Genomic DNA, 19054 nt, shown 5'->3' on the forward strand with positions numbered 1-19054 from the left:
TCAGCCTCCTGAATAGCTGGAGTTTCAGGCACACACCACCATACCCAGCTAATTTTTGTGTTTTAGTAGAGACAGGGTTTCACCGTGTTGGCCAGGCGGGTCTTGAACTCCTGACCTCAAGTGATCCGCCTGCCTCAGCCTCCCAAAGTGCTGGGATTACAGGTGTGATCCACTGCACCCAGCCAGGAGGGGAAATTTTAATGTTTGGGCTTGCTACAGATTTTCTCATTAACCAACCCCTTCCAAAACCTTGGTTCACCTCTGGCAGTGCATGAGAGATGGGTTATGTACAGGAATGGGAGTACAGCCCATGTAATTAAACAAAAGAAAAGTTCATAGGAAATATGTGAAGAGAAAGAAACAGCAATATTCACTCCCCAGTTTATTAGTTAATGAATGCCTAGACAGGCTCTGAGTTACTTTACGTATGCAGAGCTCTGTTCCTAGCACTCTGTGTGAATACAGAATCATATGTCCTTGGAAACTGAGTGTACTTTGAATCCTTAGCTTGACATTAAAGATTCTCCATGACCCAGCCTCATCCATCTATACATCTCCTCACCAACTGAATTTCCCTGTGCCATTCGTATTCTAGTACAAGGCATCTTAGCTTGAGACCTTTAGAAAAACAAAACTAAGGCAAAATTATATGCTATTGCTTTATTGAAAGGCACAAAGAAGCATAAGAAGAAAACGAAAAGTGGAGCATGGACAAAGGAAAAGCAAATACAACATCATGTGTTTCTGTGCTGGCTGCAGTCTCACATATAAACAGTTGATTGCTGAGTCCTGCAGGATAAATTTGGACTGGCTATAAGAGATCAGTGTACCTAAGAACAGTTCATGATGGGTAGGACGTTCAAAGGATTCTCTCTTGCTTCCATCTCATCTTTTGTAACTGACTGGTCTACCTCATGGTGTGTTAACTTTCCTGTACTTTCAGGCTGTGTTATTCTCCTCCCTGCTCTAGGCATCCAGCAGGGAATCTGGAATCTCCTCAGGTTTGTTCTACCAACACACCATTGCAGTAGTCTCTCTTGTCAGTCAGCACCTTATGTAGGTGCTTTTTCTTTTTTCTTTTCTTTTTCTTCTCTCTTTTTTTTTTTTTTTTTTGAGTCAGAGTCTCGCTCTGTTGCCCAGGCTGGAGTGTAGTGGCACAATCTTGGCTCACCACAACCTCCACTCACCACAACCTCCGCCTCCCAGGTTAAAGCAATTCTTCTGCCTCAGCCTCCCGAGTAGCTGGGACTTTAGGCACACTCCACCATGTCTGGCTAACTTTTGTATTTTTAGTAGAGACGGGGTTTCACTAAGGTGGCCAGGCTGTTCTCAAACTCCTCACCTTGTGATCCACCCACCTTGGCCTCCCAAAGTGCTGGGATTACAGGCATCAGCCACCACGATGCAGGGGCTTTTTCTGTTAGTGGAAAAAGCAGAAATAGTTGGGCCTTTATCACGATGAGAATGGTGAGAGCTGTCACTAGAACTTCAGTGGCTTGGAATCCAGGCACGTGTTAGGGCTAGGAATAAAGGAAGAGCTGAGCCACATGAATACGCCCTAAGTGGCAGGGCGGCTTTCACTGCACTTTGGATCTACTACAGAACCTTCTCTTGTACAGGGCCACATTCAAAACAAGCAGCCTTTAAGTCACTCAGTTAGTCAAAGTATTATTACCAATTGCTGTATTACCTCAAAAATTCAAAGGGGTTCACGTGCACTATATCTCTTTTTGCTGTTTAGAGGTTTCAAGATGGAGCATCACATTTATTATTTTAGGGCAAAGTTTCTCAATCTTGCAATTATTGAGATTTGGGGTTTGGTAATTCTTTATTATGAGGGGGTTGTCTTGGGCATTGTCTGATGTTTTGTTGTTCCCCTGGCCTCTATCCATTTGATGTAATCCCCCTTCTGTGATTTCTGACAGCCAAAAATGTTTCCAGACGTTTCCAAATTTCTCTTTAGGACAAAATCATCCTTGGCTGAGAACCATTGCTTTAGATGGAATGACTCAATATACCCAAGACCATTATCCCTGAAACTTTATGGGGTTTATTTCCACTTTCTGCTCTATCTGTATCTTACTAGGATATTGAGGATACTTGCTACCTTTTAGTTATAAGACAAATCAGAATGATCTTATCTGTAGAGTGGACCAGTATGATATTCAACAGAATGTAAAAATGATAAATGGTCAAGATAATTGAGGACTGTATTACAACAGAGACTAGGACCATTAACATAGTCATATAGTCACGTAAAAGCAAACTATATTTGATCCTCTATCCTAAAGGGATCACTATTTTAATAATAGCATACCAAATGCCAGTAGGTGGGTTAATGTGCTTCAGTAACAATAATACATTTGCTAATGAAAGTCAATTCTGGATGGGTATCCAATGTTTCTGCATCTCTTGTGAGCACAGGAACTGGCTTTGTTTTTTTTTTTAAATGGAGTCTCACTCTCGCCCAGGCTGGAGTGCAGTGGCGCCATCTCTGCTCATTGCAAGCTCCGCCTCCCCGGTTCATGCCATTCTCCTGCCTCAGCCTCCCAAGTAGCTGGGACTACAGGCGCCTACCACCATGCCTGGCTAATTTTTTGTATTTTTTTTTTTTTTTTTTTTTTTTAGTAGAGATGAGGTTTCACCATGTTAGCCAGGATGGTCTCGATATCCTGACCTGGTGATCTGCCCACCTCGGCCTCCCAAAGTGCTGGGATTACAGGCGTGAGCCTCTTTGTTTTAGACTATGTTTTCAATTTAATATTTTCAAGTTTCTGTTTGTATTGCAAACAGCCTTGGAAGACTGATACGGTTTGGATCTGTCTCCCCACCAAATCTCATGTCTAATTGTAATCCCCCGTGTTGGAGGTGGTGTCTGGTGGGAGGTAATTGGATCATGGGGGCAGAGTTCTCATGAATGGATTAGCACCATCCCCTCAATGCTGTTTTGGTAATAGTGTGTGAGTCAGTTATTGTGAGATCTGGTAATATAAAAGCATGTAGCACCTCCTCTTGCTCTCTCTTCCTCCTGCTCTAGCTGTATGAAATGCCTCACTTCCTTTTGCCTTCTGCCATGATTATAAGTTCCCTGAGGCCTCTCCACAAACTGATGCCACCATGCTTCCTGTTCAACCTGCAGAACCGTGAGCCAATTAAACCTCTTTTCTTCATAAAATTATCCAGTCTCAAGTATTTTTTTTTTTTTTTTTTTTTTGTGGCAGGGTCTCACTCTGTCACCCAGGCTGGAGCACAGTGGCACGACCTCCACTCACTGCAAGCTCTGCTTCCCAGGTTTAAGCGATTCTTCTGCCTCAGCCATCCCAGTAGCTAGGACTACAGGTGCGCACCATCATGCCTGGCTATTTTTTTTTTTGTATTTTTGGTAGAGATGGTGTTTCACCATGTTGACCAGACTGGTCTTGAACTCCTGAACTCATGTGATCCCCCCACCAATTCAGCCTCCCAAAGTGCTGGGATTACAGGCGTAAGCCACCGCACCCAGCCAGGTATTTTTTTTTTTTTATAGCAATGTGAGAATGGCCTAACACAAAGATAGAGATAACATCCCCTTTCAAAACAAATAGTAGGTTTCTTTACAGGCCAGAATAAGAAAGATAGTATTTCCCATCAAGGCAAAGGTCAAGCACACTTAATGCCCATTATAAAAGATTAATGATCCCTAAGCTTGAGAGCCCCATCCTGTAACAAATCCTATTTAGTGTGCAGAAATCATTTGTCCCTTATACCAACTTTGGGCCATGTGAATTACTGACATTTGGGAAAATGCTGCCAATGTTGATGCTCTGGCCATTGCTATTTCTGTGAGTAACGAACTGTCATTTGTCTCTAACCCAAGAATCTCATGTTTTCTGCTAACATCCATGAAATTGTGGCAAGCTAACTTATTTGCTTGCAAGTGGAATAAAATCTCAGATCCTTCATAGTTCTTGGCATCTGATGTAGTAGCAATGATCAGAGTTATAATTTGGTTAAAGTTATAGTAGCTTACTGCTATCTACTATGATCTAACTCTTTTTTACAGATATCGAACAGATGAATTGATTAGAAAAGTGTTACTAACTTCCCTACATCTCTTAAATATTTGACAAGGGGATCACATCTCTTCAATTCCTTTGAAATGTATTATTTATTTATCTTTAGGGTCGAGATGTACAGTTTCAGAAGCTGCAATTGGCACTTTAAGTTGGCTTTTATTCCAAAGGTCAAAGAAGCAATTTAAAGGTTCTGCCAATATCTAAGTATGTCCATCTTGATTATACATATCTTGGCTATGGAAGTAACTATAAGGTAGTCTACAGACACAGTGAACCCACTGAGCAACAGACTGGGATCAAAACTCCATTTAACACCTGTCCTCTATAAATGCCCTTCCTCACCAGGTGGCTAAGATGACATTTCAGGTCCCCTGATAGCAGTCAGTTCAGTCCTCACACCTAACAGTCTTAAAATCACCTAGGAAATGTTGCCTTGTCAAATGGTTACAGGTTTCTGCGGGGAAATTTGGAGAAAAATTATTCGATATACTTGCATGTATCTAGTTCCCCTTTCAATCAATAGGACCTAGGGCTGTGAACAGACTTATATGAAAACTGAAAGGGCTGTGATTTTCCAAAGTGGCATTCAGGGCAGATTGATATCTCTTTCTCTCTCTCTCCACCTGTCTGTCATCCCTAGGAAATCCATGATCTATTGGGCATCACCATTGCTCTCTGATAGCCAAGGTTCTCTGATTGCCACTCCTGTATTTCTGTGCATTAACTTTGCACTTGTGCCATTCCCATGGTACTATTCTAATGGCCTCTTCCATTCCAGAGGCCCACTTTCCTCATACTTTTTAGATAGCCTAGTTCTATAGCAGCATCTTCCACTGATGAAGGCAGCTACCACTGAGCTTCTCAATGATTTCAGTGCCTTCCTCACCTGTGCATTCATTAGTGCCTTAATGAGACAGTATCCTTCAGGCGTTAGGTGATATTTCTCAGCGGTGGCATAGTAAATCCATTCAAACATTTCCACTTCCCAAAGCCCTCTGACAAATTCCGCAGTTATGTGGCATGAAAATTTTGACCTCTTGGCCAGGTGCAGTGGCTCACGCCTGTAATCCCAGCACTTTGGGAGGCCAAGGCAGGTGGATCACCTGAGGTCAGGAGTTTGAGACCAGCCTGTCCAGCATGATGAAACCCATCTCTATAAAAATACAAAAAAAAAAAAAAATTAGCCAGGTGTGCTGGCGTGCACCTGTAATCCCAACTACTTAGGAGGCTTAGGCAACAGAATCACTTGAATTTGAGAGCCGGAGGTTGCAGCGAGCCGAGGTTGCACCACTGCACTCCAGCGTGGGTGACACAGCAAGACTCTGTCTCAAAAAAAAAAAAAAGGCATCTCCACCTCATTTAGTGTAAGCCATCACCAATGCCAGGCTTCAAGAAATCATCACAGCAAATTGTTGGGCTGTGCTTCCCTACTCAGGTTGTATTAAAACTTGATTCGGAGTATCAGCCCTGGAGGCGATGTGGAATGAGAATTAAGGATCCTGAGGACGCCAAAAGTCATATTGCAAGTCATCTGCTTTGAGTGAGGTTATTACATGGTCTTTATGTTGGGCTGTTTTCTTCTGGCAAGTGGACAGGACTGATTCTGCTGGCCATGACAGCTCAAGGAATTTAGAAGTTCAAAATCCCCCAAAATCTTTATTCCTGGCCTCAGGGACCCATCAGTTTACTTCTTTTTTGCAGTTCTTGCAACTTTGTAATTATAAATGCCCCTAAACAAATCAATTGCAACAGCCACTTGACTTTCTAATGCCCTTCCTTCTACCCACACCTCATTCTACTTAAGCACAGGTGAAGTTTTTAATAATTGTGATTCATTACAGGCCAGTAATTTTGTCATTTCACTTGACAACAGAAACAAAGTGAGCCCCTGTGACTTCCAGAACATGGCTGATCTAACCCCAAAACGTCATCTTGTGGATTGGCTTTTGAGGCCCCCTCCTCTCCTTGTATCAATTATATTTGCCTGGGGCTGTAAGAGAATAGGTGGCAAAACCTACAAAGTGCTAACACTTTATTGGGAGTTTTGAGGGCAGCTGGAGTAAAGAGAAAAGGATAATGAGGCACAGAAATGAAAATGAATACAAGGTGATATTTTCTTTGCAGGCCACATTTTTATGGGCAATTCAAGGTCATAGGATAAGTGTACATTTAACATTAGTAACTGTCAAACAGGTTTTTCTTTTTTTTTTTTTTTGAGACAGAGTCTCACTCTGTCACCCAGGCTGGAGCACAGTGGCGTGATCTTGGCCTCCCTGGTTCAAGCAATTCTCCTGCCTCAGCCTCCTGAGTAGCTGGAATTACGGGCACCTGCCACCACGCCTGGCTCATTTTTGTATTTTTAGTAGAGATGAGTTTTCACCATATCGGCCAGGCTAGTCTCAAACTCCTGACTACAAGTGATCCACCCACCTTGGCCTCCCAAAGTGCTGGGATTACAGATGTGAGCCACAGCTCCCAGCCTAAACAGTTTTTTAAAATGGTTGTAACATTTAACTCACAGTAATGTGTGAACTCTGGTTCCTTCCCTTTAAAGTTCAGCTCCATTTTGAGACTAGCAAAGCACATTCCTTGCTGGTCAGGACCCACATTCATGGGATGTTTATAGTAAAGGAAACAGCCTAATGATACCCGCAAGGACACACTTCTACAATAACAAAGTCCAGGTGTCCCAATACCCATAACGATATATGTTTGTGAGATAATAACAGTTATGCTTTGATGTACTCACACACCAGACTGTCAAAGCTAGTTCTCTTTAAGTCAATAGAGTAATAAATTTGTCATACTGTCTGCTCACCTGCACATAGACAAGACCCCCGTATATGAAAAACTTAAAACAAAGACAATGCATTCCTCCACTTCTTTCTTTCTTTTTTTTTTTTGAGATGAAGTCTCACTCTGTCGCCCAGGCTAGAGTGCAGTGGCACCATCTCGGCTTGCTGCAACCTCCGCCTCCCAGGTTCAAGTGATTCTCCTTCTCCAGCCTCCTGAGTAGCTGAGATTACTGGCGCCCGCCACCACGTCCAACTAATTTTTGTATTTTTAGTAAAGACAGGGTTTTGCCATGTTGGCGAGGCTGGTCTTAGATTCCTGACTTTAGGAGATCCACCCACCTTGACTTCCCAAAGTGCTGGGATTACAGGCATGAGCCACCGCACCAGGCCCCTTCACTTGTTTTCAGAGGACACCCTTCTCTGCAATGGAGTAGCTTTTAATAAACTTGCTTTTTCCACTGCACTTTGTGACTCATCTTGAATTCCCTCCTGCACAAGTTTCAAGAACTCTCTCTGGGGTCTGGTTCAAGACCCCTATTTCCAGTGACAATTCATTCCCTACTCTGTAGATGCTACTTTCTCTTAAGCCTCATGGAGTTTCACATTACATATACGCAGTACAGGCTTTGACCAAGGACTTGGGAGCCCCTATGCGCAGCTCTGTCCTCTTCAGTACCCTACTCCATAAGTTCCAATTGGGTCAGCGGTCCTGCATTCTATTCTTTGCCTTCCCAGAGAGACCCTTCTTGGACTCTACTTCCCTCATAAAAGTTGGGAAACAGGCCCCAAGTACAAAGTTGGCAATAGTATGGGAGGCTAAATTTCATGTGTTACCCTTCTCTCATGGGTCATTGTGATATTGTGAAACATATATTTGGTCTTTGACCCTGTTTCCTGGCATACAACCAAAATCTTTAGACTGCTTTGTATGCTAATGATTGACTAATGGCAAGCAGCCCCTATGTAGCTTTGAGGAGTGTGAGCGCAAGCGCAAGGGTGGGGCTGGTAATCAGAAAAAAACAAGTCATGGTTACAGGGTTGATATTTTCAGGCCCACTCCACAACCTCCAGAGATGGGGAAGGGACTGAAGGTTAAGCTGATCACCAATGGCCAATGATTTAATCAATCATGCCTACATAATGAGGCTTCCATCAAAACCCAAAGGAGTAGGTTCAGAGAGCTTCTGCATAGCTGAACACGTGGAGGTTTCTGGAGTATGGGGCTCCCAGGGAGGGCATGGAAATTTTGTTCCCCTTCTCACTTGCCTTGCCCTATGCATCTCATCTCTTCATCTATAACCTTTGTAATATGCTTTATAATAAACTAGTAAGTGTAAGTTAGTGTTTCCCTGAGTTCTGCGTGCTACCATAGAAATTTTTTTTTTTTTTTTTGAGATGGAGTTTCGCTCTTTCATCCAGGCCGGAGTGCAATGGCGCGATCTTGGCTCACTGCAACCTCTGCCCCACTGGGTTCAAGTGATTCTCCTGCTTCAGCCTCCCGAGTAGCTAGGATTATACGTGCCTGCCACCATGCCCGGCCAATTTCTGTACTTTTAGTAGAGACGGGGTTTCACCATTTTGGCCAGGCTGGTATCGAACTCCTGACCTCAGGTGATCTGCTCACCTCAGCCTCCCAAAGTGCTGGGATTACCGGCATGAGCCACTGCACCTGGCCTACTCTACAAAATTAATCAAACCCAAGGAGGGGGTTCTGTGACCCCTGATTTATAGCTGGTCGGTCAGAAGCACAAGTAGAACAACTTGGGACCTGTGGTTGGCATAGGAAGTGAAGGGCAGTCTTGGGGACTGAGCCCTAAGCTGCTGGATCTGATACCATGTCCGGGTAGACAGTGTCAGAATTGGATTGGAGTTCACCCAGCTGGTGTCTGCTACAGAATTAATTGTTGCATGGTGTATTAGGAAATCCCTTCACACATTTGGTGATGGGAGTCTTGTGTTGATGATTGTTATCGTGGTGTGAGGGCGGAGGAAAAACAGTTTGTGTTTTTTCCACTGCCAGAGTCATGCTACCTATTGCTTAGTGCTTCAGAACATTCATCTCATATGTTTTCTCTAGCTTTTTCATCATTTTTGGAGAAGAAATTGTTTAGAACCATTTATTCCTTCTTGGGCAAAAGTTCAAGTCTAAATATGTTTTTAAATTTTATTAGTTTTGGAATATTTCCAGTGAAAAATTAAATAATCACCAATGCACCACACTCAGATTCAAGGTAAAGATGCTGCTGTATTTGTCTTTACATATATAATTGAAATATATTCTTTTGGTTATCTATTGCTGCATAATAGAGCATGCTACAGCTTCTTAGCTTTATACAATAGCATGTGTTTATTTATTCAAATTTCTGCAAATTGGGTAAGGTCAGAGAGCTCATCTTATCTGTGTCACATGTGGCTTCTCTTGACATAGCTCAAGTGGGTTTTGAAGATCTGTTTCCAAAGTGGTTGGCAATCAGCTAGATGTCAGCTGTCAGCTGGGAGCTCCATTACGTTGGCTGGGGTGTTTGTTTTCTTCCACGTAGCCTTTCCATACAGCCAGTTTCCAACAGCATATTAATGTGTCCGGAATTGGTGGGTTCTTGGTCTCACAGACTTAATGAAGCCACAGACCCTCGCAGTGAGTGTCACAGTTCTTAAAGATGGTGTGTCCGGAGTTTGTTCATTTCTCCCCTCCGGAGTTATTCCTTCCTCCCATCCGGAGTTGTTCATTCCTCCCGGTGGGCTCGTGGTCTCTCTGGCTTCAGGAGTGAAGCTGCAGACCTTCGCAGTGAGTGCTACAGCTCTTAAGAGCAGTACGGACCCAAAGAGTAAGCAGCAGCAACGTTTATTGCAAAGAGCGAAAAAACAAAGCTCCCACAGCATGAAAGTCACCCAGCATAGCTGCTGCTAGTTCGGGCAGCCTGCTTTTATTCCCTTATCTGACCCCACCCACATCCTGCTGATTGGTCCATTTTACAGAGAGCAGATTGGTCCATTTTGACAGGGTACTGACTGGTGCATTTACAATCCCTGAGCTAGACAGAGAGTGCTGATTGGCGCACTTACAACCCTCTAGCTAGACATAAAAGTTCTCCAAGTCCCCACTAGATTAGCTAGACACAGAGCACTGATTGGTGCTTTTACAAACCTTGAGCTAGGCACAGGGTGCTGATTGGTGCATCTACAAACCTTGAGCTACACACAGGGTGCTGATTGGTGCATCCACAAACCCTGAGCTAGACACAGAGTGCTGATTGGTGCATATACAATCCTCCAGGTAGACATAAAAGTTCTCCAAGTCCCCACCCGACTCAGGAGCCCAGCTGGCTTCACCTCCTGGATCCCACACTGCCCTGGGCCGCCAGTGGAGCTGCCCGTTAGTCCTGCATTGCGTGCCCGCACTCCTCAGCCCTTGGGTGGTCGATGGGACATGGCGCCTTGGAGCAGGAGGTGGCGTCCTTCAGGGAGGCTTGGCCACGCGGGAGCCCATGGGGGTGGGGGCTCTGGCATGGCGGGCTGTGGGGGCTCGGGCGTGGGGGGCTGCAGGTCCTGAGCCCTGCCCTGCGGGGAGGTGGCTGAGGCCCAGCAAGAGTTCCAGTGAGGCGCTCAGTGCTGGGGGACCTGGCACACCCTTGGCAGCTGCTGGCCCGGGTGCTAAGCCCCTCACTGCCTGGGGCCAGCGGTGCCTGCCAGCTTCTCCCAGTGCGGGGCCCACCGAGCCTGTGCCCACTCGGAACTCGTGCTGGCCGGCAAGCAGCGCCGCGCAGCCCCGGTTCCCGTCTGTGCCTCTCCCTCCACACCTCCCTGCAAGCAGAGGGAGCCAGCTCTGGCCTTGGCCAGCCCAGAGAAGGGCTCCCACAGTGCAGCAGCAGGCTGAAGGGCTCCTCAAGTGCGGCCAGAGTGGATGCTGAGGCTGAGGAGGCGTGGAGAGCAAGCGACGGCTGCTGGCACGTTGTCACCTCTTATTAGGATAGCCTCTTTTTTTTGTTTTGTTTTGAGATGGAGTCTCCCTCTGTCACCCAGGCTGAAGTGCAGTGGCACCATCTTGGCTCATTGCAACCTCTGCCTCCCTGGTTAATTTCGATTCTCCTTCCTCAGCCTCCCGAGAAGCTGGGCCTATAGGCATGCACCACTACGCCCAACTAATTTTTTGTATTTTTAGTAGACACAGTGTTTCAGCATGTTGGCCAGACTGGTCTCGAATTCCTGACCTCAGGCAATCTGCCCAGCTCAGCTTCCCAAAGTACTGGGATTATAGGCATGAGCCATCGCACCCAGCCAGCTTTTTTTTTTTTTTTCTTTTAACAAGACAACTGACTTCCTTAAGAGCATGAAAACAGAAGTTGCCTGGCCTTCTTATGTCAAGGCTTATAAGTCTCAGAATGTCACTTCTACTGCATTTTATTGGTTAATTAGTTACAGGTTCAGCCCAGGTTCAACAGGAGGGGAAATTGATTCCACATTTTGATGGAGGGTTACAATGTCGTACTGCAGGAGGGCATGTGTGGCGAGAAGCAATGTTGTGGTCATTTTTAAAGCAATAATCTGTGATATGCATTTTCCTACATTCTGTTTTCCCTTTTCTCCATTCTCAGAGGTAGCTACTGTAATCAATGTCTATATTTCCCATTCATATTTGTATAGTTTTACCAGACTTCTCTCTAGCACTGAATGCTCTTCATACTTTAAGCATTTTCCACATAGGGCAAAATGAAATCTTGAGGAAATCTCACAAATCTGAGATCACAAGAAAAATAGCCTGTAGAAAAGGAATTTCCTAAACTATAGGCATCCTGCAGAAAAATTGACTGAATGGTTCATCCTTTAAATTCGGTTCCAATGTTTTCCAGCTTGAAGATCTTCTTTTATTTTTTAGTTTTGAGACGCGGTATTACTCTGTCACCCAGGCTGGAGTACAGTGGCACAATCTCAGCTCACTGCAACCTCCACCTCTCCAGGCTCAAGTGATCCTCCCACCTCAGCCTCCTGAGTAGCTGGAACCACATGGTGCACACCACCATGTCCGGCTAATTTTTAATATTTTTGGTAGAGATGGGATTTCACAATGTTGCCCAGGCTGGTCTGGAATTCCTGAGTTCAAGCAATCCACCCACTTTGTCCTCCCAAAGTGCTGGGATTACAGGCGTGAGCTGCTGTGCCTGGCTGAAGATCTTTTAATTAAGATTTCCCTCCATACATAGTTGTTTTTTGTTTTTGTTTTGTTTTTGTAACCTTTGATTGAAAAAATAGATAATTGCAAATCACACAATCTTAGTAATATTTGTAAATTTTATATGTATTAATCACAGCTGCACTTGTATTCATTTAAAAATTCAAAATATGCTTTATGAAAAACTTTTAATTTATATAGTCTGTAGATTATTTTTGATGTACATATACATTTGTAGAAATTACCATAATAACTTCAAGATGTTTGTAGCTAACAGGTTAGGAAACTTATGCCATAGTTCACACTTTGCTGAATTTTCCTCTGTGTTAGCTCACAGTCCTCCTTGCATTATGCTCCTTGTACTAATCAGTACCTGTGCCAATATGTATACTATCCCTAGATATGAAAACTGCTATCATCCTCCTCTAGCCAAGCTCTTAGCTGAGATTCCTTTGCCCTGGCTCCACACTGACTCACTTTATCATTGTCTCTTGCCTACACCCTTCTGATAGCCATAGAAAATCTCTCACATGACAATGGGTATTGATAATCTATTTCTTATTTTACTTATTTTTCAAACTGGACATTTATCTGTAATAAATAAATGGCTCATAAACAAAAATTATACTTCACAAAATGTTGGTATAGCAAATGTGCCCTCATGGCAAAGCAGGAGATATCTGTTTCTTTTTAACTTAGTTGCTTCTCTAGATATTTTAAATTACACCTTCTGTCTATTAAGGTATAGTTTCTTTTTTTAAAAGTCCTTTCTTAAAAACTATTTTTGGCTGGGCATGGTGGCTCTTACGTGTAATCCCAGCACTTTGGGAGGCTGAGGCGGGTGGATCACGACGTCAGGAGTTCAAGACCAGCCTGGCCAACATAGTGAAACCCTGTCTCTGCTAAAAATACAAACAAAAAAAAAAATTAGCCAGGTGTGGTGGCGGGTGCCTGTAATCCTAGCCACTTGGGAGGCTGAGGCAGGAGAATTGCTTGAACCTGGGAGGTGGAGGTTGCAGTGAGCCGAGATCGTGCCACTGCACACCAGCCCAGGCAACAGTGCGAGACTTGGTCTCAAAAAAAAAGCCACTTTTTTTTTTTAAAACAACCTTACTTTTTGGAAAAGTATTATTTGGTCAGCATAGCCTAGATACACTTCAATTATTCTTTACCAAATGCTTTATCCAGCAATTTACCCAATACATATTTCATGAGCAGCTATTATGTGCCAACACTATTCTGTGTACTGACAATTACAGTATTAAATCATGTAGACAAAGTTTCAGTCTTTGTGGTAGATTGGACAGACATATAATATTGGCAGGAATAACTGACCTGGAGATTAAAAAAGGTGGGCAAGATATGGAATGACAGATTGGATTGCTATTTTAGATAAGATCAGGGAAAGTCACTAGGAGAAGGTGACATTTGAGCAGACACTTGAATAAAATTGGAGGAGTAAATCATACAGTTATTGGCATATGGGGTCTTTCTAGGAAGAGGGACCGGTTAAGTGAAAAGGCCCTGAAGCAAGACTATGCATGGCTTATTCAAAGAACATCAAGTTGGTCAATATGAGGGCAGGGCAGTGAGAAGGGAATGAGAGGAAGCCAGGAGATGACTTCAGCAGATGATGCTAACCACTTTAGACTGAATTCTGAGAAGATGAGATACCATCCAAGGTTCATGTACAAATCAATGACATGCTCTGGCATGCTTTAAGATATAAGTCACTCTGGCTTCTGTGTCAGTAAACTCCAGGGGAACAAGAGCAGAAACAAGTAACTGCGAAGGAGGCTACAGCCAAAATCCAAGTGAGAGATGATGAGGGTTTAGACCACTGTAGTAGCAGTCAGGAAATGAGATGTGGAATTTTTGTTATATTTTAAAGCTTGAGTTGACTGAATCTGCTGAAGGATAAATGTAGGATGTGAAAGAAAGAGAGTAAAGAATAGATGACTCTAAAGTTTTCGATGTGACAACTGTGTGAGTACAGAGATGAAGTATACAAAGGAGCAATAGGTATTGAAGAAATTACGAGATCAGTTTTGGTTATTCCTGAATAAGTGCTAATTAAATATTCAAATTAGTATGAAAAAGTAGTCAGTTGGTGCTATGGTTTGAATGTGTCTCTCCAGAATACAGGTATTACCAGTTGATAGTATTAAGAGGCAGGGCCTATAAGAGATGATTAGGTCTAAAGGGCTTCTCCCTGATTAACAGGATTAAGACTTGTAAAATAAGCTTCATGCAACATTATTCCTCAATAAATCCTCCAGAGTAAGAATAGTTAGGAAGTAGAAGAAGTTTGAGAACTGGAGTATTGTCTGAATCAGAAACACTGTAGCATTTAAATGTTTGGAAAATGGGGGCAGAAACACTATGATAAGAAAGACTATGATAAGAAATGATATAAGTGTGTGTGTGGGGGGGTGGGAGTGGTTAGTTTTCATGTACAGTACAGTGGCAGTTGCCTAGCTAGGAATTCAAACTGCAGGTATTGCAACCCAGATTATTCTCAGAAGGCTATACTCTAAAGGAAGTTTTAGTAAGACCTTTAGCTATTTTTAAAATCTTAGATTAATAATAGGAACTCTAAAGCATCATTTAATGAATGCAAGAAATAGGTTTTCACTAGTAAAATTGTGGGTACTCAAAATATGTGGAGATATATGAATTGCCTGAAATATTTTAAAGAAATTCTACACTCTTATTTGGACAAGGTTTATGCGCCAAAGGAGTTTTTCAGCCTTTATTTTTTGCAATGATTCCCAAGGCATGATTCCAAAATAATGTCTGTGTTTGCACAAATCTTTTCTGGACTGTGTAGTCAGAACCCATAGAGGATAGGAAATTGGGACTTCAACATGTTTTCAAAACAGTCTTTATGACTTCTTTGTATCTATCTGCTAATAAATATGTATGTGTACATACAAATATGTGTATATATGATATATAAAAATATATGTGACTAGGGCCAAGTGTGGTGACTCATGCCTGTCATCCCTGCACTTTGGGAGGCCAAGGTGGGCAGATCACCTGAGGTCAGGAGTTCAAGACCAGCCTGGCCAACATGGTGAAACCTCTCCTGTACTAAAAATACAAAAATTAGCCAGGCGTGGTGGTGGGTGCTTGTAATCCCAGCTATTCAGGAGGCTGAGGCAGGAGAATTGCTTGAACCCGGGAGGCAGAGGTTGCAGTGAGCTAAGATCATGCCATTGCACTCCAGCCTGGGTGACAAGAGCAAAACTCCATTGGAAAAAAAATTTTATATATATATATGTATATATATGTGTGTGTGTGTGTGTGTGACTGTGTATATGTACATTCATTATGTATAATATATGAACATTCATATATAATGTATGAATTTGGTTTCAGATGAACTTTTTTTGTAACCTGGTAGAAACATTTCAGGTAGAGTTGCTAGCCCATAACTATTTCCAATAACTGGCAGATAACACTATCCAAAAGAAACTCAAGTGTTGAGCATTCATTGACTTAGGTCACTTTTCCACAATGTGGTCAGTGATTTAGAGTTGTCTTGGGAGATAAGAAAAACACAAAATGAAATAAAAATAACAAACCGAAAGCAAAACAATGTTTCAAACATGAAAGTACAGTCATCTTGGTTAAATGGTGACAATTAGCCAATAAAAGGAGAATGAGATTGATCTCTGTGTTAGCAACATGGAAGTCACTGCTAATGTTAATAAGAACAGTTTGTTTTTGGAGTGGTGTAGGCAAATGCATGATTAGTATAGATTCAAGAAAGAATGAGAGAGTAGGAAGTACAGACCATCAGAATAGACAAATATTCCAAAGAGGTTTGCTGTAAATAGGAGCATAAAAATATGATAATAGCTGAAGGGGACTGGAGCTATGGCAAGTGTTTGTTAAGGTGGAGGAATTATAGCAAGTTTTAGAGGAAAAATAATGATGCAGGAGAGAGAGAAAATTTTGGGAGAAATATGTTTGAGAAAATGAAGAAATGGGGTCTCATTAGGGCTGATGTTCAGCAGACATGCACAACCAAAGCAATGATGACTGCTAAGATACTAACATACTTTCAGGACACTTTGTAAATAATTGCTCTTCTGAGCCCCTGGAGTGCTCCCACCTCCAACCTCCTTTCCCTTGGAACTTCTTGGACCTGCCCACCATCCAGAAACTAAAAGGTAACAATTGGCACAGAAGAAAACCCCACAGACTGCTTTGGTGCTATGTTTGTGCTTCTGCCATTCTGGTTGCTAAATGCCTTGACTATCACTCAGCTATCCAGTGTCCAAATGAAGATGTCAGTCTTAGGAGAAGTAGATGGGTTGATAGATTTGGAAAGGGTATGATGTTCAGGTTCTCTTTTCAGTGCTGTTATTTTATTTATTTATTTGTTTGTTTGTTTATTTATTTTTGAGACAGACTCTCGCTGTCGCCCATGCTAGAGTGCAGTGGAGTGCAGAGTTTTGCTCTGTTGCCCAGGCTGGAGATCTGGGCTCACTGCTATTTCTGCCTCCTGGGTTCAAATGATTCCCAGCCTCCCGAATAACTAGGGCTACAGGCATGGACCACCATGCCCAGCTAATTCTTGTATTTTTAGTAGAGATGAGGGTTCACTATGTTGGCCAGGCTGGTTTCAAACTTCTGACCTCAGGTGATTCACCCACCTGGACCTCCCAAAGTGCTGGGATTAGAGGCATGAGCTACCGCGCCTGACCTCAGTGCTTTTATTTTCTCACAAATCTAAGACACTAAGAGTAAAAAGAGGCTAGGGACCTTGTTGGTATAAGGGAAGAAGGTGTGCTATCAGTGTGTTTTGGAGTAGGAAATTAATTGATCAGGGCAATATGTAGAGTGTATAGTAGATTAGCCATGTCTTGCATCTTGCTATGGAAGTAGAAAAGAGGAAGACAGAGACAAGGGAATTGAGGGTATTGAGTAGGGAGTGATTATCAAAATGAGCTGTCAAATTTAAGCCAGTTAAGGAGAAAATGGATATAGGGTCAAGAGAGAGGCAGTACCAGGGTGGCAGGGCAAACAGATTATAGGTTCTTGTGTAATTGAAGAACTGTTGAATGTGGGGTACCCCTAGGAGTCAGTTGGAGAGATAGAAGTGGCACTTGGAAGACATTTGAAATTGACAAAGAATGAGTTTTTAGTAATGACAAATTCTAATGAATTACCCTGAGAGGAGTTGGCGGAGATGGTGCAATGGCTTGAATGTTGTGCCTTCCAAAACTCACGTTGAAATTTAGTCACCAGCATGGCAGTATGAAGAGAAGGAGACTTTGAGAGGTGATTGGGTCATGAGAGCTCTGCCCTTATGAATGCATTAATCCATTGCTGAATCACTAATGGGTTATCATTGGAGTGGGACTGGAGGCTTTACAAGAAGAAGAAGAGAGACCTCAGCTAGATCATTTAGCCTCTTCACCACGTGATGCTCTGTGTCACCTTGGGTCTCTGTAGAGATTCTCCGCCAGCAAGAAGGCTCTCACCAGATGGGACTCCTTCAATTGGAGGCATTCATAAGTGTAACAAACACATTCATTTTCTTTATAAATTACCAGTTTCAGATATTCTGTTATGAGCAACTGAAAATAGAGTAAGACAGATGGGATAGGGTGATATGGCTTGGCTGTGTTCCCACCCAAATCTCATCTTAAATTGTAGCTCCCATAATTCTCATATGTGGTGGGAGGGACCTGGTGGGAGATAATTGAATTATGGAGGAGGGTCTTTCCCATGCTATTTTCCTGATAGTGAGTAAGTATCATGAGATCTGATGGTTTTATAAAGGAGAAGTTTCCCCTACACAAGCTCTCTTGCTTGCCACCATATAAGATGTCACTTTGCTCCTCATTCACCTTCTGCCATGATTGTGAGGTCTCCCCAGCCATGTGGCGTCCACAAAAACTCTTTCCTGTATAAATTATCTGGTCTTGGGTGATGTCCTTATTAGCAGCGTGAGAACAGGCTAATACAATGGGGTATAAGCTCATCAGAATAAGGAAGTCAAGGCTGGGCGTGGTGGCTCATGCCTGTAATCCCAGCACTTTGGGAGGCTGAGGCAGGTGGATCACTTGAGATCAGGAGTTCAAGACCAGCCTGGCCAACATGGTGAAACCTCCTCTCTACTAAATATGCAAAAAATTAGCTGGGCGTGGTGGTGCACTCTTGTAATCCCAGCTATTTGGGAGGCTGAGGCATGAGAATCGCTTGAACCTGGGAGGTGGAGGTTGCAGTGAACTGAGATTGCGCCACTGCACTCCAGCCTCAGTGACAAAGTGAGACTCCATCTCAGAAAAATAAATAATAATAATAAGGAAGTTTAAGGAAAGAGAGATCAGGTTACCAGAAGGAATGACTCTGTATGTTTATGTATACACTGAAATCATCAAGTGTTCTGTGATGACAGAGAATGAGAAAAAAAGGTCTCATCTGTAAGGAATAAGAAGTTACCCAGAAGTGTACAGATAATTGCAATAAGGATATGTAGTAGGTGACAGAATTTGAGGATATGAGCTTTAAAGAAGTTGAAAATATTTAAGAATACGAAAGACATATGTTCTAAAAAAGGCAATAAGATAAAAACAACCATGGCACCTCCAGGTCCAGTGGGGTCTAGGGTATGTTAGAAGAAACAGCCTCTAATTTAGAGGGCTCTTGGAAAAGCAATGTCCCCAGGTGACACCTGAGTTCCAGTAGGAGAATAAGGGAAACGGAATAGTTACAAAGGAGATATGGGGAATTTTGTGAGTAACTGATTATGAATTCCATAGGGCAGGGTGAGGGGACTTGAGCAACTGGGGAAAGCTGAGAGCATGAATAGGGTTGGGGAACTTACATATGTTATGAGAGTCCAGACAAAAATGCTTCAAGGCCTGGAGTAAAGAGGCCTAAACAGTATGGTTGGATTATTGTCCTGATAGTCTCTATTATGGGCTGAATTATCTCTCCCTAAGATTCACATGTTGAAGCCCTAGCCTCCAGTACTTCAGAGGGACTGCACTGCAGACAGGGTCTTTAAGGAAGACATT

The sequence above is a fragment of the Nomascus leucogenys genome, chromosome 11 (assembly GCF_006542625.1).
Source record: "Nomascus leucogenys isolate Asia chromosome 11, Asia_NLE_v1, whole genome shotgun sequence".
NCBI lineage: Eukaryota > Metazoa > Chordata > Mammalia > Primates > Hylobatidae > Nomascus > Nomascus leucogenys.